This window comes from Elephas maximus, chromosome 10, assembly GCF_024166365.1.
Source record: "Elephas maximus indicus isolate mEleMax1 chromosome 10, mEleMax1 primary haplotype, whole genome shotgun sequence".
Classification (NCBI taxonomy): Eukaryota; Metazoa; Chordata; class Mammalia; order Proboscidea; family Elephantidae; genus Elephas; species Elephas maximus.
In genome coordinates, this window is record NC_064828.1 from 53,838,999 (window position 1) to 53,865,825 (window position 26,827).

The 26,827-nt window shown below is 38.8% G+C and overlaps 1 protein-coding gene across 1 annotated transcript in view; it reads left to right on the forward strand.

Moving 5' to 3' along the window:
• Window positions 1–1,342: 1,342 nt before the first annotated feature.
• Window positions 1,343–26,827, forward strand: part of LRFN5 (leucine rich repeat and fibronectin type III domain containing 5) — a 310,355-nt gene continuing 284,870 nt past the window's right edge. Inside the window, exon 1 of the mRNA XM_049898642.1 lies at window positions 1,343–2,609. The gene's annotated coding sequence lies outside the window, so the exon portion shown is untranslated. The remainder of the gene's footprint in view (window positions 2,610–26,827) is intronic.

A 26,827-nucleotide genomic window follows, 5' to 3' on the forward strand; every position in this document is an offset into this window, starting at 1 on the left:
GAAGAGAGAGGGTTTCACCACTCCTACAGAAAGGAAACAGCGTGGTTTCACTTGGGGTTTCCCGAAAAGAGGACTTCTTTTTTTTTTTTTTTTTTTTACTTACAGGCTTTTCCAGGCTGCAGGGGAAGGGGTGACGGAGAGGAGAGTGAGAAGGGGGAATCTCGCGGAGCTGCTGGCAAAGCCAGGCGAGGACCTCGTTTCCGCGAGGCCCAGCCTCGGCTCCTTTTCCGCCTAACCTCCTGCTTCAGACCCCATCGCCGTCCTGTTGACCTTAGGACGGCCACTGAGACTCTTTCTGCCCTTAGCATACTAAAATGTGGCCAACTACAGCACTCGTACTATCTGATGGTGAGTTGAACTGATCCTCAAATATAAACGTACTCTTCAGCTTCTGCTCCCATCTGATTAGTAAGCAAACCACCACCCACCACTAAGGGGACACTGAAAGCCAGCCGCAGGTGACTGAGACTCCAAGGCCGTAGCCCTCCGTCTCACACTTTCCCGGCATTTTAAATCTAATGACTTTCCCACCGCCGTTAATAGCCGCAGGCTGGCCCAGTGATACTTCTTGATTCTGTAAACGCGGGGTATTGGGCAGTTAGCAAGTTCTCCTTCTCAAGAGGCTGAGGAGGCCCCTCTAAGTTCGCCTTCTTTCCCCAGGTTTTCCGCCTTCTCCCTTCCCCCCGCCTGCAACGCCCCCGCGCCTCCCTTGCCTAGGGATTTGCTGGCGTTTTGCTGGTGGTCTCCGCGAGCTCCGGGTAGATTCGCTTGGAGCCCGCCTGGCTGGAAGGCGCGAAGGAGTAGCGTGGCGCGGCGGCCCGGGCCCGGGGCCTCGCCTGACTCCCCGGGTCTGGGCGGCGCGGCCGCTCCCGTTACTGCGGCGAGGGCCCGGCCCACGGCCGCGCGCCCGCCGCCGCCGCCACCTCCATGCTGCAACGCAGAGCGCAACTCCTCCGGGCCCGGCAGCTGCGGTAGCCCCAAAGCGCTGCCGACCGGAGCCCGGCTGCAGGATCCGCCCTGGCCGCCACCGCAGCCTGGGACCTTGGCTGCCAGCACCGTGCCTGGGCCGCCAATTCGCCCTAGAGTCTCGGACAGCAGGCGGGGCGTTGTGTGCAGCGGCGCGCAGGGAGGAGACAAGCGTGTGCAGAGCGGCCGGAACTGAGAACTGTGTGTGCGTGCTTGCGCGCGTGTGTGTGCCGTGTGTTTGCCCGTGTTTTCCCTTCTTCCTTCGAGGATGTGAATGGCTTCGCAGCTGGCTGCTCCCTCAGGATTCTTGACTTTGGGGAGCTCTGGGCTGTGATTACAACCCACCCATATAATCCGTTTTGCACGGTCGGTCATATCAGAAAGGAAGAAAAAAAAAAAAAAAAAGCGCAATGGACGGGGGTGGGGCACAGCAAGGAAATCTTCTGGATACACACACACTGACACACTCAGGAAAGAAGAAGAATGAAAGACATAGGAAGACTTTCATAACCTCCCTGCTGGCCCTTCTGATTTTCGAAAAGATTCTGGATGTTTTCTACCTGTTCAAGTCATCTTGCCATCTGTCTCGTGTTTTGTAAGGCGCTCTCCAATTCGCTTCGTGTGTGTGTATGCGCGCGCGCGCCGATCTGATACATTTGACTGTCTTTTATCCAACTGCCCAGAAGCAAATGTGTTACTCTGCTATGCCCCTCCATGCCCGGGTTCTCAGAGAGCGCAGAGAACGTCCAGACCCATTTCCCCTGCTGGATTCGGAGTGGCTGCCCGGTCGTGGACCCAGGTGTGTGGATCCTTTTACCCAGACTCTTGGAAGGAGCCAGGATTAACCTGCTTCCAGGTACGTCGCAAGGTCACCACAGGGTCTTGCAGCTGTCTTGTTTCAGTGCATATAGACCTTCCTGTCTTGGCCAGAAGAACATTTACGTTTCCCTCCACAGTATTTGAAGCCAAAAGTTCAGTCCTTCGAGCTGGTTTGCTGTACAAACAAGGTAACAAGGATTGCTTTTCAAACTGTTTAACAAAATCTCCGACTCCTTCTGAGTCCTTTGCCGGCTCCCTCCTCCCCACCAAAATGTCACCAGCTTTTGAATTACGTGGATTTGGGTTGGAAGAGAACTTGAAGGAAACGTGATCAAACGGCTGTGCGAGACCACTCTCTTCACTGCCCGCGGTTCAGTAGGCATCGAAGCTGATTGTGAGAAGGACCAGTACCCTCCCTGCTTCTCCTTCCCCGTGCGGCGCAGTGTGTGCGTGTGCAAGTGTGAGTGCGAGTGCGCGCGCGCCGGGCTGTGAGTGTGCGAATGTGAGAGAGAGCGTGTGTGTGTGCGCGCGTGTGTGCGTGAGCGGCCGCCCTGCCTCTGTCCGCTCCCCGGGCGCGGATCCGCCGGTTTCAAGGGGTGATCGCCGCGGATCCCCCACCCAGCGCGACCTACGGGCAGCGGCGGCAGTGGCAGGAGCCGCCTTTCCGACTCCCTAGGATGCGGGTGCTGAGCTATGGCAAAGGGCAGCAAAGTGACGAGCGAGACCCGCGTACGACTGTGAAAGCCACCTGGAGCCACCTTGCCGGGATTGTACCTGCGGGCAGAAAGTCCTCCTACGATCGTCTTTTCCCCTAGAGGCACCAGGTAACAAGCAAACGACTACCCGCCTCACCCAGTTTTCTTCTGATCTTGTTTCTAGTGTCTTATCTGCATTGCAGGCTACTTTACTTATTAATGTTTTGAAAATCATTAGGAAGGACTCGATGCGTATCCAAGGGCGCCTGCTCTGTGATGTAACATAAATTCTACTAGGTAGAATATAAATCTATACCTGAGCAGTGAAAGCGAAGGGAATATGGTTACGCTCCACCCTAAATGATGTATTTGAGAACTAGGCTGTTGAACCTGTCCGAAGATGCCAGAGATTAAAATCCAGTGTTTCCTTCAGGCTGTGGTTACCACAGACCATTTGGTATCCAAACCTCCCCAGATTGGGGGAGGGGGTGCAAGAGGGTGTTGGTTTCCACCCATCATTTCAGGCTAAAGATCCTTTTGACCCTTCTCTACGTCTGGTGCAGGTTGTTTTCCTTTCCTTGTTGTGGAGGAGCTTGCCAGGTTCTTTAGTAATCTTAAATTACGCATTTGGAGACTTTGATCCGAAATGGAGTTTTCTTGGAACTTGCTTTGCATGGAAGGGTGTGTGTGTAGAGAAATGGTGTTCAACTGCCAGGGTTTGCTTTTATGTAGCAGATTAAATACATCAAAAGAACCGTGTTTATATCTAGGGAAACGAGGCTAACATATCCACCACCCAACACCATCCCAGCTGTATTGCCTTGGTTGCGGAGAGAGTGTGTGTGCGCGTTTTTTTTTTTTTTTAATCTCTACATAGTATTATATATTTTGAAAATTCTCTCCAGTGCTTTGATTTATAAGGAGGAGGCTGGATTTGCGACTGCTTACATATTGGGTCTGATAATGTTAAAATGGAGATTCCCAGAGCCGCTGAGGCAAAGCAAATTTAGTTAACTTGCAAAGCCCCTTCCTTACTCTCTCACCGCATTTCTCTCATTTGCTTTTCCTATCACCTCTGTGTCCGTCCCCTATAGAAAATTTCAGTCGCTTCTCGAGGGCATTTAGGATTAACAAGATAAAGCACTTCCAAAGTAGTCTCATCAATGTTTCATTCGATAGTGAAGACAGTCTGAATAATTCAGCTAAGGAGTGTTCGTTTGTCTCTTGCCTCCTAGAGCTGCCTGCTGGCTGCACCGAGCAGGAGATTTCGCGCTGCCGAGCGCACGGCGCCCTGCTCCCAGGAGGCAGTAACCCGGGGTGCTCCGGGGGATTCTCTTTGCTGAAGCCACCTAGGAAGTGCAGGGGCGCTGCCTTCTTTTCCTCTGCTCGCTGCGTTTCTATAGATATCCATATGATGGCATTTGCAGACTACGAGCTGGCCGCTAGCTGCTCTCGCTGTCCCTGAGCGCTGACGTCCCCAACTCCTCCTCTTGAGTCTAGGCTTGGCTGCTGCTGCAACCCTCGCAGGCTGGTGGTGCTACAAGGCCATGTATGCTGCGCGGGCTTGGGGGCTGGGTTCTGCCACTGCAGCGGCCACTTTCCTGAGGCGGGAGAGCTCAGCGGGCCCCTGGCAGACAGCAGACAAATCATGGCCGAGGTGGCTGCCTGGATATGGCTGGAGGTGAGGGGAGGGGCGGAGGGGGAGAAGAGTGGAGGGCGGTAGTGCCCTGCCGGATTGCCTGCGCCTGCAAAACCAAAACCGTACCCTCTCAATTTCTCTGTCTCTCACACACACACTTTTCCCTAAATGAGTATTCAAGAACACGGGAAGCAAACTGGATATTCAACTGCACGATTGATGATTTATCAGGATTAAAAAGCTGAAGCTAATTGTGTGTTTCCTAGATTTCCAATTGTTCCCTCTCTTCCCTCACCCACCTCCACCTTGTTGTTGTTGTGTGCCATCAAGTCGATTCTGACTCATAGCGACCCTAGAGGACAGGGTAGAATTGCCCCATAGGGTTTCCTAGACTTTGAATCCTTACCAAAGCCAGCTGTCACATCTTTCTCCCCTAGAAGGTCTGGTGGATTCCAACCACTGACCTTTTGGTTTAGCAGCCAAGCACTTTAACCACTGTGCCACAAGGGCTCCTACTGCTTGCATAAATCTAAAAATAGGCATTTGGGAGGAGCTAGACTAGGAATTTTCTTTTTTCTTTCTCTTTTTTTTGAATTTATTTGTAATTTCTCCATCACTCAGAAAATCCTAGACAGAAAGCTGATTTTAGTATGCTAAAAATCTGACCAAAGACACTTTTTGTCCCCTAAATTCCTTCAGACTATTCCTGCAAAAGAAACTAAGACTTATAGTATTTGTCATATGTGTCTAGATTGTGCCCAAGAAAGAAGGAATAATGGCAAAGGAATAATAAATGTTTGGGGAATAATGTTTTTCCTCTACCGCCTCCCTCCTTTCACTTCCTTCTGGCCATTTCCCAATAAATATTTAATTTTTTATAGGTTAGATCTTGTCCTTGTGTCCTCATCCTCAGGAAAGTCAAAACACATGTATTAACTGGATGTTGAAAGCTCAGAAGACTAAACTCAGATTATGGTGTGATTCATGTTTCAAAATACCATTCCCTGTGCAGATTGGCATTAGCTTAAATGTGATAACCAAATAGAGGCCCTGGCACAGGAAGTCTTCTACAAATGAAAGTTTCTGCCTCTCTACCCTTCTCTCTTGCCTGGAGAGATGAAGACATTGGGAGTCAGTTTGGAGAAACCTGTCCTTGTTGAATTCTGTTTGTAGACTGAGCTGGCATGGCTCACTGGCCTAGCTATCTGATACCTTAAGACTGTGAGGTATTGGAGGAAATTAACCAGCAAAAGCCTCCTTCCTTGCCTGTCCTCTTTTGGTCTATCAAGAAAGGCAGAACAATAGGAAAGTCATGACATCCATGGGAACAGAGGGGAGCAGATAGGTGGAAGAAGTCACTTAATCCCTGTCACCCAGACCATTTCTTTCAGTCATTTTTTTCTTTCTCTGTCCAAGAATGACCTTGAACAACACCAGTCTTCGGTGCTTTACACACCTCTTTTCTTCCCTCAAACATATAATATATATATGAATACACACACTACTTCTTACTCCTTATTCTTGAAATATGAGATTGCTGTGCTGGTGTGTTTTGGGAGAGGTTAATCAAGTTATATCACTGACTGATACTAGCCAGAGATGATTTTTCCTTTTTCTCAAAAGGAGATAGCAAGAGCTGTGATGACATGAAAGAGAACTTCCCAACCCTTATTCCTTCTTCCATTATTTTTGTCTCCTCTGTCCTTACATGAATTCTTGGTGTTAAAACAGCACCTGGTCATGGCATTGGTGTTTAGTGACAATCATGTTATACCCACCTTTCACCTTTTCATGAATGATCATCGTTTTCCTTTGTCCATTTAAACCAGTCTTCTGCTTCGCCTTGCTGTTTGAAGCACTTTTGGCTTGGCAGTTTTGCTGAGTTTTCTCGTTGGTGAAATTAGGATCTTGTTTTCTGCTGATACTATTGCTGTGCTGTTATGTGAATGGGATGCACGCCTTGCAGATATCTAACAATGTCTCTGCCTCTCCATAAAACTGGCCAGTTATTTGAAGTGGAATGTACAGTAAGATGCTAATAGATCTTTTTGCCAATTTTGGGGTTGGAGTAAAAAGTTACATGAAATTTTCAAGAGTCTTAATGAGCTAATCCATTAACTCATTCCAGTGCTTTTTATTTTCTCTTCATTCAGAAATGTAACATATTGGCATTCATCTTTGGAGTTTTGTGTATAGTATAATCAGTTCTAAGTTTTATGTTTCATTGAAAAACAAACATACAAATTTAGGCCATTTAGATGTAATTGTAACCCCCTAGGATACATGGCTAACAGGTAATCTTGCTATATCATTCCGCTGACACATGTACGTAGCTCTGCCTTGTTCAGTAAACCTGGAGTGTGAGGCTGCTTAGTATATTTCCACAGCCCACATTTTTATTCCTGTGGCATCCTTCAATCATTGAGGACTATTTAGAACCTAAGGCAGTATAATTTGTCCATTACATGGTGTGCGCATGGCAAAATTAAGAAGTATTATGTTTATAATTATTGAAGTCATTCTGGTTAAAGGTGAAGCATTTTTATTATGTCTTATCAATGTAAATTGTATGTTATTATGAAAATTTCAGCTTCATATAAGTATAATAGGGGATAGAAATATAAGAATTCAATTCAGAGATAGCTAATGCTACTTTTAAGCTTTTATATCATAGTGTTCTAATAGAAAATATTCTGACAGAATGCTTTTTACTGAACTATGACATAATTTAATGCTAATTATGAAGATGGTTGACAAGTGATAGAAAATTACAATGGAATTACCAGGTTATATAAATGGCCTATAGTTCTACTGATACCAAGTAAACCACGTGAAAAGGCTTTATTATTCAAACTACAAACTACAGTTTTAAGATTTCTCAGAAATTGACTTTGACAACAGATAGCCGCTAAGTTTCATGGTCACGTTGGGAGGACACTGCCAATTGACCAATTTGGATCTTCCCAGAAAATTTATCTTTTTATAAAATAAACCTTTCAAATCTTAAAGCTTATGCTGTTTTGATTGCATGTTCTTTGTGGGTGCATAGATATAATTTATTGTTTAAAAAATCTTCCACTGAAATTGGTGCTATTATAATCCTTGTGAAGAACAATTGCAGAATTGCTATTGAAAATTGAATCTATTTTAGATCTTACAACAAAAAAGGCTTGAAAGAAGAAGTAATAAGATAAATGATTAGAGTTACATGATCGTTTTCACTAACTCTGGGAGCAGATTCTGAATTATTAAAAAAAGAATCGAAAAAATCTCTAATATGTTCAATACTGTTTCAGAAATAGTATATTTAATCAGACCTAGAAACCACAATAATGTTGTTTATCTTAATGTGTTTTCAATTCACCCTGTGCAGCCCTTTTGAGGAAGTTCTGAAAAGCCCTTAAGGACACTCTTTAGTTACTCTCTGGAATCTATTCCCCATGTTGACTTCTCTTTTCCTGTCTTTAAGTGTGTTTTTCATGAATCTTAGTGATATCACCTCCAAAGTTACAAGACACTTGCATTAAAGTGATTAACTAGTGGGGTCATATCAACTATGTACTAATGAAAGTTAACTTTCTCTTATCATATTTATAAGTATAAACTATGGTGTTTTTCTTATTAATTAGCTCTTTTTGTTTTATTTTTTCCCATAGTTGGGAAATTAGTCAGGTTATGTGCACTCATTTTATTAGTACTGTGGCATTTGTGTAACAACATGAAAACTGCATATAATTTATATAGCAACATTGAACACTACATTGAGTAGTGTATCTGCTTTATTCTGTTAGATATCTTGATATTACAATTACTCCCAGGCATTTTAATAAATTTAGTAAAATTACTAAAAATGTGTTTACTTTTAAGCTGAAAATTTGGAGTTATGTATACAAATTATATGGATATTTGCCAGGTATTGACTGTTCAGATGTCAGGAACTTAAACAACATATCACCAGACATTAGTTCCTAACCTCAAGGAATTTATTTTATAAATAATGTGCCAGATGCATACAAAGGCAAAGGTTTGAAAGTAATTTACTAGATAACTTTTTTTATTCTATTTTGCTGCTTTATGTTTTGTAGTAAGGGAAAGAGGAAATCGTATCCTTGTTTGTTTGGGTCATACTGAGCAGTGGTTAGAAGGATAAACTTTGGGATTTCATAAGCTTGTGCCTCAGGCCTGTGTAATTTTCATTAAGTCTATGAACCTTTCTGAGCCTTAGTGTCTGCATGTATAAATTGAAGCTAATAACATGATCTAGGTCATAGGGCTGTCTGGAGGTTTCAGTGATACAGTACATTAGAGACTTTGCTGTTATTATCATCTTCATTTAATTATTAGCGGGAGAATGAAGGACACTAAAGAAGGTGAGAGTTGGACAACTTCAAAAACTTCAAAGCCTGTTCTTGGAATTACAGAACCTTGGGGATGCAAGGAATACTGAAGCTTATCCATACCAAGAGCCACACACTCCAGTGCCTTTAAACACCTGGCAGAAGATGTAAAGCAGTGAATCTGGATGGGTTTAAGAAATCGTAAGCTGGAGGTTCTCTGGTACACTGACTGTCAAATTTAAATTCACCTTAATCCCTGATGGGCCTGGGATTGTGAAATTTCGGAGTAGTCCTGACATCTGTTCAATCTTAAATTTCCTGTGAAGCATCCATGACATGTGGTCATGTTGCCTAAGCCTGAGTACCTTCAGTGATTCCTAAACCATTCCACCTAAAAGGGATTATTTCATTTCTATATATCTGTATCATAAAAAAAATATTTTTTGGGGGGGTTTGAGCCAAAATCTAGCATCCTGTAGCTTCTACATAATTTAATATGGAGGAGTACACACAATAAGTCTAATTCCTAGTGATAGTACTTAAGTATTTGAACTGAGTTTCTTGAGGTCCCCACTTCATTGGTCTGCTCATGAGTAAACATACCCTGGACCTAAACTCTCATGGGACAATTTTTTTTTACTTCCTGGTTTCAAGTGCTTTTATCTTTTATGCTTAATAAATGTTAGTTTTATTATTAGTCTTGTAATCACCCTCTTTTGAACAGGTTCCAGTTTGTCTATGTTACTTTTCACTGAAGTGTGGTACCCAGCACTGACAACTCACATGAGCTAACTAGTATGGAGTTGAACAGGGCATTATTTCCTTGTTTTCCTAGCAGAGAGACCAAGCACATCCTGCATTCTCGTCAGACCTTACTATTTGATCAATGCCTTCCTTCCTGCTGAGCCTGGAAAGGGCACTGGAATCCTTAACTTGTTCCTTTAAGATACTGTGACTAGTCACTGCCAGATTAGTCACAAGATTAAAAGTGTTTGCTATTCTCTGTCTACACCCTGGTAAAAGTACCTGAGACTACTTTCTCAGCATTCCTATCATACCGTTTATTCACAGTGACCAAATTACTTAAACCTTTTCCACTACATATTGAGAGAAAAGTAACTTATACATTGTAATGTTGTTGTTTATAGTAAATAATAAAAGCAATGAAATGCAGCAAGACAGGAAGAGTAGATTTTTATCTCATCCCTAGGTTATTGCCTGACTGCTTCGCAGGCTCTCTGGTCTAGACAAGAATGACTCAAGGCCCACTTTTTATTCCTTCAGCAAACATTTATTCAACATTTAATGCATGCTTAGATACTCTGCTACCCATTTTTCCTTTGAGATACAAAAGCAAAAAAGGCATAGATGCCACTCTGGGGAAACTGCAGTCTAGAGAGAGGAACAAAGACAATTTCAGAGAGGCAACCCTAGGCCTAAATTAGTCTTGAGGACAGTTCCCAAAATTTTGCCTCTTAATTAGCCCTTGAAACTAGATGATATTGACTTCTAGAATATTTACTAAGATACTGTGTGTTACTTCTTGCACTACTGAATACAATAAACTAGAAGTTCCTCAGCCTCCATATGAGGTTATCTGACTTCTAAAAGCAGAAAAATAATTTGAATGCAAGAATAAGCAAGAGTAAAACTTCCTTTATCTGGTATCCTTGCAGAATGAGTCCTTTTGGTTGTTGACATTATCCATAACCTTGAATATTAACCTTTTTAGGCATAACATTTAAAAATGTTTAATAAAAGGCTTTTATTGTCAATGTAAATAGTTATTAAAATTAACATACCAATTCTAAATATCATTGACACATTCTTAATGATTCTGGATCTTCATTATATATGCTAGTGATTGAAGTTCCTTGAAAGCCTTCAGGGACCAATTCATAACATGTTTAAGAAAGTTTGTACTGATACAAAGTTTTCTACCAATTTCTACTTGTTTTTTTCCTTCTATCTTTTCTGTATGATTTTTCTTTGTTTTCATTTGTTCTCATATAAAACCAACTGTCCTTGAGTGGATATCAACTCATGGTGACTCCATGTGTGTTAGAGTAGGATTGCCTTCCATAGGGTTTTCAATGGATGATTTTTCAGAAGTAGATCACTAGACCTCTCTTCCAAGGCACCTCCAGGTGGATTTGAACCTCCAGCCTTTCAGTTAGCAGCCAAGCATGTTGACATCTGAGGATGTACTCTTCGTCAGGCATTGTTGGTGTTTCCCTTTCTGTAGTCAATGAAATAACCCTATAGCTTAGGTGTGATTGTCTTGATTTTATAGAGGAGCAGATTGAGGGTTGGGGCAGTTAAACTGAGTTGGCTATGATTATACAACTAATAAATGATAGAGCTGGGATTCAAATCATAGTATTTCTGAGTCTAAAGAACACGAAAAATCTGTTATACTTATGGCGTTTCCTTTTTTTTCCTACCTATTTCAGTTGTTTCTTGTTAATTATTACGTAAATGTGTTTATAACTTTCTTCAAAGATGATGAGTATCCTGTCAATATGCAACATATGCTTAGTTTCTTTTGCCCTTTATGGTAGTTTATGCACTGCCATATTTTTAGCTGAAAGTTTATGAAAAGGCTTTATGGTTATCCATTAGGGAATTCTGTAGTTGTTTTTTTTTTATATATATTAGGGATGTTTGCACCCAGAATGTGAGATGGAAGTATATACCAAATTTTTGACTAAACTGGACTGCGTGATTTTCAGTGGTTTACTCTTTCTAATTCCGAATTCCCATCTGCAAAAGGGAACTACAAGTCATAGTAAACTAGTTGGTACATCATAAGTAGTTAAGAAATACTTGTTCTACTTAACACATTCCCTGGTGCAGAAGAATCACACATTTTTGTAATGTTAGGATGGGTTAGGACTTAGACATCAGTCTGTTCGTTAAAACGTTTGCATTTGTCTAATTGTCCTCTACATTTCACTTACCTCTTGTTTCTTTTCCATGTTATTTGTTAAGGCTGCTGTTGCAGTGTTTAATGAATGCTTTCGCTTGGGTACCTCCTTCCTTTGGCACAGAGCCAGCATGAAGTCAAGTAATAAACTCATTTCCTCAGCTTGAATCCACATTTCAGTGATGTTACTTCCAAGTCACAGGGCCTGACAGCCAGTCAAAAATCTGATGCGTAATTCTAGATAGATCTTTTGGCAGAACAGATCTTTTCTATTTTAATTGGTGTGTTCCTATCTGGAATCTACTTTCTTACCTCTTGTGGTGGATTCAAACTGACCACAAGTTCGTTGCAGTTCCTTCCATGAAGAATTGGTGTCTGTTTCTCATCCCCTTGAGTCTAGGTTGGCCTTGTGAGTTGCTCTGGGTGTGGCAGAAGTAACATGCATAACTTACAAATTTATTGCTGAAGAGACTGTGTAGCTTCCACTTTTGTCCTCCTAGAAAACTGTTACCATCATGTGAAGAACCTCAGGGTCCCCTGCTGGAGACAAGTGGCCCAGATGACAGCCAGCACCAATGGCCAGACATATGATTGAGGCTACTTTAGACTATCCAGACCTAACTGAGCCTCCAGATGATTATGATCACATGAGTGACCCCAGGTGAGAGCAGAAGAACCCAAACTGCTGACCAGCAAACCATGAACAAAGAAAATGGTTTGAAGCCATAAATTAGGGGGTACGAATAGATAAGTGAGCACCTCTCTTAAGTAATGGGACACAGCCAGCCACCGTGTCTCTTTTGGAAGACAATGCTGCCTCCCCCTTTTTTAAAAAATATATTTTTTAAATAAATATTTGTTAAGTATCTGCTATATTTAGGCATATTGCTCCTCCATCCGTGGATTAATTGATCTTTGAACAGGAATTTTTTTTTTTTCTTAAACATTTGGAAGCGTTTGTTGATTCTTCAGTAGGTGTCTATTCCTAAGATATTACCTAACAAGGCTGAATGTACATGATAATTAATTTTGATTTGCCTTGCTTTCTAATATAGCTTCATATTACTACATTAGAGAAGCGTCCCTGAAAAGGTTGTCCTTTTGTCCCAGAGATCATGCCACTCACCTAAACCCTGGGTAAGAATTTGGCTTTGTTTCTCCAAGTTGCGTTTGGGCTTGTTCTAGTTCAGAATGACATTCTGTCATTTCTTCAAGATTTTATCTTACCATCTAATTATATTTTAGTGATTCAAATTTACTATCCATTTCTTTTGTAAATTAAATCTAGATTGCACAATTACTTTATTCTGGGTTCTCATAACATACCTCATTTTGTTTAATAATGTTTTCATTTATGTATCGAATTATAGGAATTTGATATACTGTTATGGATGCAGGGTGTGTAGGCCATAGGGTAGTACAATTATAGTGGTTTAATGACTTTCTGACTGTTATTTGTTTTTTAAAATAAATACAAATGAATATAGTCAATTTCAGTGTTTTTTGAACTGAGTCAAAGAGATAAATTTGTGAGGGAGCATTGGGACTGACTGCCTGTCATATTCATCTAAATATTTTTTTACAAAGATATTTTGTAATTATTGTTTTGAAAGGCTCCCTGGAAAATAGTAAAGTGAAATAGTTAATTTACATTTTCTCTCATTTTTTACTGTAGTTTTAGAATTTAGGATAAGATAGGTAATGTATTTGTGTTAATTATTTGAGGTTTCTACTAGTGAATTTTTAAATAGCCAGATACTTATTACATTTGCTACATGCTGCAGTTTACATAAAAGGATACATCTTAGCACGTTGTATATCAGTTTCCTTACCTGTAAAATGCGGCTAATGTTGATGTGCATGCGAAAGGCTTGTTGTGAGGAGTAGGTACAGTTAATACAGTCACAGCACTTTACACATTGGCTAGCCAATAATGAAATGCTCAACCTGCACTTGCAATTATTATTATTATATATTGAAAATAAGAAATTTACAATGGTATGCACAGAATTATGGCAAATATTCTTGTATGTATAGCACAATTGCTTTTCTTTAAATACATATCCTCATATTTCACAAATCATCGTATATTTGGCCTGAATAAATTGTTAACTTCCAGATCTGTTCCTGAAGAGGCCTAGAGATGAAGCAGCCTTCTACGACAATATAAGTCAATTTTTTTTTTTGTTTTAAAATGAATGCAGAAATTAAAAAAATGAAGAAAACTTTCATAGCAGATCTAGAATGACTACATATTGGTAAAACAGAGAGGATAATATCTTAAAAGCAACATCCCAAATAGTATATAACCTTTAGGACACAGTTAGAAAAACTGAGGATAATAATTATTTCATCAATTATTTAATAGGCAGGGCTAATACCAGTTATTTGGGCCTGTAAGGCTATCAAATCTGGGGGAACTTTTTCAGAAAAGTAATATAAAATTACAAACACAAAAATTAGGTACGTGCCTTGGAAAGGGCCTTCTCGTTTGTCATTATTTTTGTGGCAATTCCACCCGCCCCCCTGCCCTTATTAAGTGTATGTTCAAAGGAGAAAAGGAATAACTCTCATTACTTTTTTTTCTTTGGGGGAAAGATTAATTTTCCGGTTCTGTAGACTAATCTATGCCTAAAGCTTTGTATTTTTTTGCTACATGCTTACCTCTTTAATAGTTCTACTTCTTTAAATATGCTTTTTAAAATTGAAACTTAAAATACTTATTTAATTGTCCATATGAGTGTATGATTATAGTAGTTACTGTTTTATTTGGATCTAAATAAATGGATCAATTGATGTGTATAATTAATGACAATTTTTTTTCAATGATATTGGGCAAATCAAGTGTCTTTAGTTCCAAATGTTGTCTGTAGCATTACAGTTGAAAACATGGAATACTTAATTATTTCTAAAGTATCTATGCAAAAGGGAAGAAACAGATTTAAGGGTAATCTAACGGGAAGATAGGCGATTTCAGTGAAAAATATGCTAGATAAAAAGTTTACACTCAGGAAGTATTGATTGAAGAAACTAATTATTGTGTACATTAGTAAATACTGATTTGTAATGTGGGTATAAAACACTAAAATCTATTTATACGTAGCAATAGAAACTAGTTTCATTTTTTTTCAAGTCACTACTTGTATATTGATTACATTTTAATGTTAATATTTATAACATTTGGGAAAACGTGAAGAAAAAAGTCAGAGTCTTTGAAATATGAGAGAAAATCAACCCCTAAAAATGATGACATATGATTCTGAAGATTTTTCCCATCCTTACTGTCGTTACATGTCCTTTTTGAACTACAGTCCATCCTGGGAATGAGAAGTATGATCTCTGTCAAACTGGATCAAAGCACACAGTGCAAAACTTTCTTGGATGGGGGTAGTAAGTATTGTGGGATTTAGTGCTTCTTAGGTGGAGAACATCCATGGGAGCTGAGTGTAAATGGAGTTATACCTCTTGCTGAATAATAACTTAAAGATATGATTTGTCATTGTAAGCTGAAATGATAAATTGACTATATATAGCAGTCCAAGGAGGAGTTAGGACTTTCAGGTAAACTATGTAAAAAAGTGAGACAGATGGAGCAGTATGATGGTAGTTAAGTGCTGGTCTGCTAACCGAAAGCTTGGAGGCTGGAATCTACCAGCCGCTCCACGGGAGAAAGATGTGATAGTCTGCTTATGTAAAGATTTACATCCTTGGAAACTCTATGGGGCAGTCCTACTCTGTCCTGTAGGGATGTTATGAGTCGGAATTGACTAAAAGGCAATGGGTTAAGCTTGTTAGGGCTCAAGTTGCGTGACCAGCATTCTATAGCATAAGATTTTTGGTTTTAGCACCTGGAATTAAGGTTGGAAAATAGGGCTGTGTCACTGAGGACTCATACAGCTTCAGGTAGAAAAACAAACACAAATTGGCTTCAGCATTAAAGGAATTTCTTGATTCACACAACCAAAGCCTAAAAAGCAGGGTTATCTTCAGGCTCAGGAGATTCACTGTTTAAATAGTTGGAAAAAACCAGGTTCCATCTTTCAACTCTTTCCTCTCTGTTAGTTTCTTTCTCAGGCTTGGAAGGATGGATCACTGCAGCCTCACATCATCATACCACCAAGTCCAAAGGCTGAGAGAGAAAGACAGAGGAGGGAAGGGAGCTGGGGGAGAGGGAGAGAGAAACTGCTGCAGTTGTTTGACTTGTGCCTCTTATCATTTCTGAAAGTGGTGAAGAGTCAGGCCAGTGCCAGGTTTATCTACCCCTTCCTTCTCCCTATCTTCACTCCCTCTGTCCACACTTCCCTCCATTTTTTCTTTTAGTACGACTTTCTCTGAATAGCCACTTTCCTGTTCCATCTGTGAAATTCAAAAGCCAGCGCAGCTTTAGTGAAATTTTAACACTTTGCTTTTGTAATCAGTTTTTTCTGCTTTAATATTTCTTCACAAGTTCTGTTATTTTAGGGAAACAAATTGTAAAAGGTCAGGCCACAGACTTACTGTAAAATCTTTTAAATTAATGTGTTTAATAGAATTCTACAACAAAGAAGATTGCATTTGTCTGTCACTGAGAAGTAAAATAACACCTGTATTATTTGCACAATCCAAGCTTTGTCTTACTCTAATAGAACAGTAAGAGGCTCTTAATATACACACTCTGTCTACCAATCTATCTACGTACTTTCACATAAACATATTCATTTTTTTCATCAAATACTAAATCTCTATTAATATATATGCTGTATATGAAGTACTTACTGGTGAAGATCAAAGACTACAGCCTTCAGTATGGATTACACCTTAACATAATGAAAACAGAGATCCTTACAATGAGACCAATAAGCAACATCATGATAAACGGAAAAAATATTGAAGTTGTCAAAGATTTCATTTTACTTGGATCCGCAATCAATACCCCTGGAAGCAGCAGTCAAGAAATCAAACAATATTTTGCATTGGGCTAATCTGCTGCAACAAACCTTTTTAAAGGGTTGAAAAGCAGAGATTGCAGTTTGAGGGCTAAGGTGCGCCTGACCCAAGCCATGATATTTTCAATCGTCTCCTAAGCATGCAAAAGCTGGATAGTGAGTAAGGATGACCTAAGAAGAATTGATGCTTTTTTAATTATGGTATTGGTGAAAAATATTGAATATACCATGGACTTCCAGAAGAACAAACAAGTCTGTCTTGGAAAAAGTACAGCCAGAGTGATCCTTGGAAGCAAGGATGGCAAGACTTCTCACATACTTCGGACATGTTATCAGAAGAGACCAGTCCCTGGAGAAGGACATCATGCTTGGTAAGTTAGAGGGTCAACAAAGAAGAGGAAGACATTCAATGAGACGGATTGACACCGTGGCTGCAATAATGGGCTCAAACATAGCAATAATTGTGAGGATGGCGCAGGACCCAGCAGCGTGTTGTTCTGTTGTACGTAGAATCGCTGAGTCTGAATCGACTCCATGGTGCCTAACAATGACAACAATAACATATTATATTTTTTACAATTATCACACTTCAAAGACTGACTAAATTCTAAGCTAAATGGTAGTGGAAATTAATCATTTTTTGTTCATTTAAGATAAAATGAAGTTAGTAAAATCATAAAAGAGAAGATTTATATCTAAATTTTAGATTTTTCTTTTTTTTAAGTCTCAGGTAACATCTTAATCTCTTTGTAAAACAGAGCACATGCAACTGATGAATAATTAGGTAACTTCTGTAATTGTTATCCTTATCTATTTTTCAGCCTCCCCAAAAGAGCGCTCACCACTAAGATTTATCAATCTCTGAAAGTCACACTCTTTTATGAAAGGGATACTTACCCATTTTCCTGCTAACTTCCTTTTTAATTTTGTATTATAATTTATTTTCAGGTTATAGGTGATGATGATGGACCCCATTTTAACTGGGATAAGGCATCATTTTGTGTTTACTTTCTGGCGTGGTTTCAGTTAAAGGAAGGGAGTAGTAATCGCCTGGCATGGGTGAGCAGGAGCCAGCTTTCGAGCCTCAGGGTCAGCGTAGGGTCAGTTATATTGTTTAAGCTCAGCCTTCTACCCCTCTTTTAACTCATTGCTTTTCCCTCAGGGCCATAGCATTCTTGCAGTCATTGAATAAAGAACCATCCATTTGACAAATAAATGAAACAGCTAAAATTAATACCTTGGGGATTTTAAAAACTTTCTTGGTGCTATTAAGTGGCATATCAGAAAAGTGATTAAATCCGATTAATTTGTTTCTAAGGAAATCCACCATAATGCAGTTACTGGCATATGCACCATTTTAAGTGGTTTTGAGATCAGTTTTAATAATCAGTTTTCAGTGTCCTTGATATAAAGCTGTATAAAAGAATAAGGAAAAGTGTAGTCTGGCTCTCTAGCCTTAATTGACCACTGTGGGTAATATTTACTCAAATTGTTATTATTTTTAAGTTGCACTGGGCTGGCTTCTTAAGGTATCATACATTTTTGAGAAGTTGGATATGTATCTTCATTTTACCTTCTTCAGTTTAGTGGAGATGTAAACACGAATGTCTTCTTTTCATAGTCAATTTTTGGTCAGAGTACTCTGACATTTATTAATTAATTATGATAAAATCACAACTTGACATTCTGAATTGGAAGGAAGTTGATGGAATCCTCTGAAGGAAACAATGCAGTGTGGTTGACCTCTCACTCTTGCTGTTTCCTGTAGTGTAACGTAACTAGTTTAATCAGTTACATATGCAACCATAAATTCTGAATTACCAAGAAGGAATGGTTTCTGGGCCACCACATATAAGGTATTTTGATGTCAGATACTTTTGAAATTCTGATACCTAGATTTTGAAACAACCTCTGTCCCTTATATGCAGCACATGATCCATAAATTTTACTAGGTAAGCATACTTCAGAGTATTTAATATCTTTTGAGTATAGTCCAAGACATTGTACTTTAAATCCTTTTAATCAGTGTGGACTGAAAATTTGAATCGCTCATTAGTGTTATTGCAATTAGTTCTTTTGTAGTATTATCATTGTTATTATTTAATTAAAATCAATAATAGATTATTCATAATTGTGAACAAGGAGGATATGCTGCAATGTGGTTTATATCATTTTCGCCCTGTTCAGATCATTTTACAGAGGGGAAAAACATTGAGCAGGAAGGTTATCAGCAAAAATAGAATATTGCAAGAGATATAAAAATAGCACTCTCTTCCCTGTGTTTTTCAGTGGGGTGGAACACTCATTGCATGATTCTGCATGAAATCGGAAAAGTGCTGTAAAGACTCACTTTTAATTGAGGTAACCTTGAGCTTTTTGAAGTGTAACCAGTAACAGATTAAGGTGACACTTGGAAAAAGAGATGATTAAGTTATGAAACGTTACTCTACATCACTGATGGCGATCTTTAATTGGAGTACAGAGTCTAACTAAACCAACGACAAACACAAAGCAAAAACAAACAATACACTGTATTATGCTCTCTTCTTAAATCAGTTTTGTCACAGCTCATCAAAAAAAAGAAAAAAATTTATGACTTTTCCCATTCCCTACTTTTGTTCTTCTATTTGGATCAAATAAAGACTGGCTTTTCCTGATTTTTATTTATTATTATTATTGTTTGGTTTGTCTGAGATTCAGAAAAATTGACTAATCCTCTCCCCACAACAACAACAAAAAAAAACCCTTAATTACAGGAACTCAGTTGCCAGTTTAATTTTTAAGGAGGCAGCTATAAAGATACACTTCTTGCTAGTATCTCCATTGATATTTTTCTAAGATACAGATTTCTTTATTATCTTCATCATGATTATTTAGGAATAATCATCATGGGTTTTTAGAAATACATTATTGACCCAGTCAGGTCACAACAATTATAGATAGCATTTCTTTATATAGTACTTTGTATAGGGCTCCAACATTGTGAAAAATAACAGAATCAAGATACCACTTTCAAATTTATCCTGTAGATAGACTTGCACAGGTTAAAGGTGTATTACAAGAAAGTTTATTGTAGCATGGTTTGTAATAGTAAAAGTACAACTGTAAAACTCTATACAACCTAAGTATCCATCAGTAGTGGGCAGGCTTCTTGAAAGACTTCTGTGCTGTTCTTTAAATAAGTGAAAAAGATTTATATATGTTGATACAGAAAGTTGTCTAAAGTACGTGGCCACCTAAAATACGGGAGTTATAGTGGGTATAATGTCATTCTCTTTGTGTAAAAAATATATGTATATACAAATGTACATACAGATACACACATATACATACACACACATATGAAACAAAAACCCGATGCCATTGAGTCTATTCCAACTCATAGTGACCCTATAGGACAGAATGGAACTGCCCCAAAGGGTTTCCAAGGAGTAGCTGGTGGATTTGAACCCCGGATCCTTTTGGTTAGCAGCTGAGCTCTTAACCACTGCACCAGCAGGGCTATATGTACTTATATATATATAAACTTTTTCTGGAAGGATACATACACACAAAAAATAGATGGTCTGTTTCTCTGGGGTGGGAGGATCAAATGATTTTCCATTTTATCTTTTTATACAGTTTGAAGCTTTTTACCTTATATATGCAATAATTCATAATAACAAAGTTTGAATATAAGATTTTAATAGGCATTATAGTTATATACAGAATAAAGTTAAATATAATGAATTTTTAAAAATAATGATAAAATGACAATATTTGCCAATCATTGTACTATTAAATGTTTACATGTTTAATAAAATATCTATTGTATTTCCAAATTTATTTTCTATTAATGGATTGTAGAAATTTAGCAACCACTTATCCAGAATGCTGCTTACATTGTACAAAACGAACTGCACCTGGCTATTAGTGAGAATTCTATTTAGAGTATGAAATGCCAGAATTACTCCATTGCTTGAGCGCTTCTGCTCTTCCTTATATTGTGGTCGTTATTCTTTTTTTTCTTTTTTGTAGGGGGGTTATTTATGAAACCTGAACATTAATCTGAAGTAATATGAAACTTCTGACTTGCAAGATAAAGCGTATTTCACTCCTGGCTCCATTTAAATCCATGGGGTCATGTTCCTAGAGATAGGAATTTTGAGTGTCTGATGCTTCTTTCATCATGTAGGGTCACTATGAGTCGGAATCGACTCGACAGGAATGGGTTTGGTTTGGTTTTGGATGCTCCTTTGCATCAGGGCTCAGCCCAGTGTTTGGTATATAGATGAAAAATGGGATCATTAAGTCCCCCAAATCAAATCATTTTCCTCGAATTTTACCACACCTTAGATATATGACTATATATTCTAATTTACTCCAATTTATTAAACAAGGAAGCAAACAAAAATTCAGGAGACCTTACTAAGAGGCCAATCTAGATAGCTGATGATTGTTATTGTTGTTAGGTGCCGTCCAGTCAGTTCTGACTCATAGCGACCCTATGCACAACAGAACGAAACACTGCCCCATCCTGTGCCATCCTTACAATTGTTGTTATGCTTGAGCTCATTGTTGCAGCCACTGTGTCAATCCACCTCGTTGAGGGTCTTCCTCTTTTCTGCTGACCCTGTACTCTGCCAAGCATGATGTCCTTCTCCAGGGACTCATCCCTCCTGACAACATGTCCAGAGTATGTAAGACACAGTCTCGCCATCCTTGCCTCTAAGGAGCATTCTGGTTGTACTTCTAAGACAGATTTGTTCGTTCTTTTGGCAGTCCATGATATATTCAATATTCTTCGCCAACACCACAATTCAAAGGCATTAACTCTTCTTCGGTCTTCCTTATTCATTGTCCAGCGTTCACATGCATATGATGTGACTGAAAATACCATGGCTTGGGTCAGGCGCACTTTAGTCTTCAAGGTAACATCTTTGCTCTTCAACACTTTAAAGAGGTCCTTTGCAGCAGATTTGCCCAATGCAATGCGTCTTTTGATTTCTTGACTGCTGCTTCCATGGCTGTTGATTGTGGATCCAAGTAAAATGAAATCCTTGACAACTTCAGTCTTTTCTCCATTTATCATGATGCTGCTCACTGGGCCAGTTGTGAGGATTTTTGTTTTCTTTATGTTGAGGTGCAATCCATACTGAAAGCTGTGGTCTTTGATCTTCCTTAGTAAACGCTTCAAGTCCTCTTCACTTTCAGTAAACAAGGTTGTGTCATCTGCATAACACAGGTTGTTAATGGGCCCCCCTCCAATCCTGATGCCCCATTCTTCTTCATATAGTCCAGCTTCTCATATTATTTGTTCAGCTACAGATTGAGTAGGTATGATGAAAGAATACAACCCTGACTCACACCTTTCCTGACTTTAAACCCATCAATATCCCCTTGTTCTGTCCAAACAACTGCCTCTTGATTTATGTAAAGGTTCCTCATGAGCACAATTAAGTGTTCTGGAATTCTCATTCTTCTCAATGTTATCCATAATTTGTTTTGATCCACACAGTCAAGTGCCTTTGCATAGTCAATAAAACACAGGTAAACATCCTTCTGGTATTCTCTGCTTTCAGCCAGGATCCATCTGACATCAGCAATGATATCCCTGGTTTCACGTCCTCTTCTGAAATCGGCCTGAACTTTTGGCAGTTCCCTGTCGATATACTGATCTTTAGCAAAATTTTACTTGTGTGTGATTTTAATGATATTGTTCTATAATTTCCACATTTGGTTGGATCACCTTTCTTGGGAATAGGCATTAATATGGATCTTTTCCAGTCAGTTGGCCAGGAAGCTGTCTTCCATATTTCTTGGCATAGACGAGTGAGCACCTCCAGCGCTGCATCTGTTTGTTGAAACATCTCAATTGATATTCCATCAATTCCCGGAGCCTTGGTTTTCGCCAATGCCTTCAGAGCAGCTTGGACTTCTTCCTTCAGTACCATCGGTTCCTGATCGTATGTCACCTCTTGAAATGGTTGAATATCGATTAATTCTTTTTAGTATAATGACTCTGTGTATTCCTTCCATCTTCTTTTGATGCTTCCTATGCAGTTTAATATTTTCTCCATGGAATCCTTCACTATTGCTACTCGAGGCTTGAATTTTTTCTTCAGTTCTTTCAGCTTGAGAAATGCCGACAATGTTCTTCCCTTTGGGTTTTCCTTCTCCAGGTCTTTGCACATGTCACTATAATACTTTACTTTGTCTCCTCGAGAGGCCCTTGAAATCTCCTGTTCAGTTCTTTTACTTCATCAATTCTTCCTTTGGCTTTAGTTGCTCGACGATCAAGAGCAAGTTTCAGAGTCTTCTCTGACATCCATCTTGGTCTTTTCTTTCTTTCCTGTCTTTTCAATGACCTCTTGCTTTCTTCATGGATGATGTCCTTGATGTCATTCCACAACTCGTCTGGTCTTCAGTCACTAGTGTTCAACGCATCAAATCTATTCTTGAGATGGTCTCTAAATTCAGGTGGGATATACTCAAGGTCATATTTTGGCTCTTGTGGACTTGCTCTGATTTTTTTCAGTTTCAGCTTGAACTTGCATATGAGCAATTGATGGCCTGTTCCACAGTCGTCCCCTGGCCTTGTTCTGACTGATGATATTGAGCTTTTCCATCGTCTCTTTCCACAGATGTAGTCAATTTGATTTCTGTGTGTTCCGTCTGGCGAGGTCCATGTGTATAGTCTCTGTTTATGTTGGTGAAAGAAGGTATTTGCAATGAAGAAGTTGTTGGTCTTGCAAAATTCTATCATTCGATCTCTGGCATTGTTTCTATCACCAAGGCCATATTTTCCAACTATTGATCCTTCTTTTTTGTTTCCAACTTCCAATCGCCAGTAATTATTCCAATGCATCTTGATTGCATGTTCGATGAATTTCAGACTGCAGCAGTTGATAAAAATCTTCATCTTTGGCCCTAGTGGTTGGTGCATAAATTTGAATAATAGTCATATTAACTGGTCTTCCTTGTAGCTGATTATAGAATAAAAAATATCGTTAGATTCCACATTAACAGAGCTAAAGGTTTCATTTGGATTTTGTACAGAGAAATGAAGCTAAATTTTTAAAACTTTTTTTATCTCATGTATAAAAATTAAAAAACAATGGTTATAACTAGAACTATGCATATTCCCAAGAGCAAATGAGGCGTATAAATCATAATTTCTGAGCAGATTTTCAAATAAAAATGATTAATACCATAAAAGGATTGTTTTCAGTTTCACATTAAACTTTCACAGCAAAACTATAAGGTTAATTTTTAGAAATTTATTTCCCAGTGCTTTGTTGAAATATGATTTACATACCATAAAATTCACCCTTTTGAAGTGTACAATTGAGTAGTTTTTAGTATGTTCACAAGGTTGTGCAAACATCACTACCAAATTCCAGAACTTTTCATCATTCCCAAAAGAAACCCTGATGCTTATTAGCAGTCACTCCTTGGACATAAATTTTTGAGAAAAGAAAATAAAACAAACTGAAAAACAACAGCAACAGCAAAACAAAAATATACCAACAAACTGGAGGTTTTTAAAAAAAAATTGGTTTTCTCAAGGGTCTTTCTTAATATTTTAGATAATTAATTATTTATTTTTTTTCTTTAAAACATCCGTCTTAGTTACCTAGTGCTGTCATAACAAAAGATATCACAAGTGGGTGGCTTTAAAGAACAAGAATTTATTTCCTCATAGTTCTGGAGGCTAAAAGTCCAAATCATGGTGTTGGCCATATTGATTCCTTCTATGGGCCTCTCTCTTACTTCCCAGTGACAACTCTTGACATTGTTTTGCTTGTAGACAGTTCCTCGTATGGTGCCTTCATCCTGTATGTGTGTGTCTATTCTGCTCTTTATGTAAGATACCACTCAGAAGTGATCAGGTTTAGGAACCACCCTAATGAGGAACAACTGCATTAACATAATAAAAGGTAACAGTTACTTCCAAACAGGGTTGTATTTGCAGGTACAGGGGTAAGACTTCCACAGATATATTTTGGGGGCATAATTCAATCCGTAACGGTGTCCTTGTAGATTTTTTTTTCTTTGGTTAAGAGGGTTCATTCTGCCAGATTTGCATTTGTTATCAACTATGCATTGACTCCAGAAGTTATTCAGCAGGAGTTTCATTGACTTCATGAATTCCTATAAACTAAATTGTAGTTCCACTTTACTATCAACATGTATTATATTTATAATGCAAAAGTTATGATAAAGAAGTTAATATGGTCAAAGACGTAGTTTTCTTTATACCTGTCAGTCCATCTGTCTGTACTGGTGTTAAATGGAGAAGGATATTGAATAGGGATTGATAAGTGATTAGTTCATTAGTGAATATTGTTTTGTAGTGACACTTTTTGCTATTTAAACAATCTTGTAATTTCAGAGACTTGAGTTAATAATACTAGGCTAAGAGCCCTTTGAAAACCCTGGTGGCGTAGTGATTAAGTGCTACGGCTGCTAACCAAAGGGTCTGCAGTTCAAATCCGCCAGGCGCTCCTTGGAAACTCTATGGGGCAGTTCCACTCAGTCCGATAGGGTCGCTATGAGTCGGAGTTGACTTGATGGCACTGGGTTTGATTTTGGTTTTTGGAAGAGCCCTTTTACATATGTCACTTGAAATTGTATGCATTCTTTTCCTATCTTGAGATAGAAACAATTAAAAATACTTAAATTTTTCATTTATGTTATTGATGATTGAGACTATTCTATAATAACACATTTTATTTGTTGCCGGTAAGAAAATTAATATTTTCTCAGCATCATTCTAGGTTTTAGTGCCAGTTGACTGACAAATAAGTTCAAAGTTGCTGAGTTGATTTTTGTTTATTTCCCCTTTTCTGTAACATGTCACAGCAAAGGACTGTGCTCTAGGACGAGACTGTTCTGTAAAGGGTGAAGTTTTCTGATTAACTCTGAGTTCTTGAGTCTTGAATATAATTTTAAATTTCTTTTGCCCCTCATGTTTTCCTTAACAGTATTCCACTTTTTTTTTTTGTTTGTTTCCCTCATGAAGGCATCCATGAAACTATTTATCAGAGTAGATAGAAGGAAGCAAGTATTCTGTCTAGGTAAGCTGGACATTTTTGTTGTTGTTGCTGTCAGGTTTTGATTCATTCATTAAACAGCTGTTTCTTTATAACATTCTGCATGTGCCCGAAATAATGTTAGGAACTGAAGATTGAGCAGTAAACAACAGATATAGTTGTTTCCCTTGTAGAACGTACAGATTAGCAGGAGAAAGGCATTTATGAATTCATGGATTCAATGGATATTTACTGAGCACAAATGCGCGTCTGGCACTGGTATTAGCATAGCATTCTATAAGGATCTAGAGTGCCTTTACAGGTATGAAGACCGCCGTGACATGGGGAAGCCCTTGTGCTCTGGCAAAATGTCCAAAGGGGGTCCCTTCTCTTAGGCTCATCCCCTTTGGGCTTCCTATCAGCCCATACTCTATATGGGTTATTGATGGTACATGGTGGGCTAGCTCTTTATCAGGGCTACTGTTCTGACTCCTTTAAGTTCTCATATTCTGTAAACTATTAAAATTCAAACATTAGGCTAGATTCATCACTGATGATTGAAATATATATGTGTATATATATATATATATATACACATATATATATACTTTATGGTTCTATATGGGTTTTAAAGATGCTGGAGATGTATGTCTCCATATTTGCAAAACTAATTTTTATAGTTACTAGTTCTGGAGATTTCTCTACTTTACTTTCTACTTTGATAATATAGATTGCTCTGGCTCAAGTTCTGGGTTGAGCACTACTTTGAACAGCATTCCCCATTAAGCAGAAAAAAGTATTGCTCTACAGGTGTTTCTTACATTACAATATCAGATATTTTATCCAAAAACAGAAGCCTAGAGATTACCTGTTTAGCAAACTTCACGCTCAGTTATTTGTGGGCTATGCTTCCGTGCTGCTTTATGGCCATGAAAGAGTTTCTCATTACTTATTTGTAAAATTATTTCACTATTTTACTTCAACTCTCGTTTACACATCCACATATTCAAAGATTACTGCACATAAATGAGGCTGGAGAAATACTATTTTATTTCTCTGAATGGAGTTTCTTAATTGTATAGTCAGTAAAGCTGATACAAAAGCTTGTTCAAGCATGACTAAACCATTTGTAGTTCTCTGAACATATTAAAAGGAGCTGTGGTGGTGCAGTGGTAAAGCACTCAGTTGTGAACCAAAAGGTCGATGGTTCGAACCCACCAGCTGCTCCATGGGAGAAAGATGTGGCAGTCTGCTTCTGTGAAGATTACAGCCTTGGAAACCTTATGGAACAGATCTACTCTGTTCTGTAGAGTTGCTATGAGTCAGAATCGCAATGGCAATGGGTTTGGTTTGTTTTTTTAAAAAAACATGCAAAGTTATTGCATGTTCTATGTCTTTGCTACTACTCTCCCTTCTGCCTGAAATATAATTTTGCCTGTCATTTCCTAATTGCTTATTCAAGAGAATTTCCAAAATCCACTTTTGGTGAAGGCTTCCCTGATACTT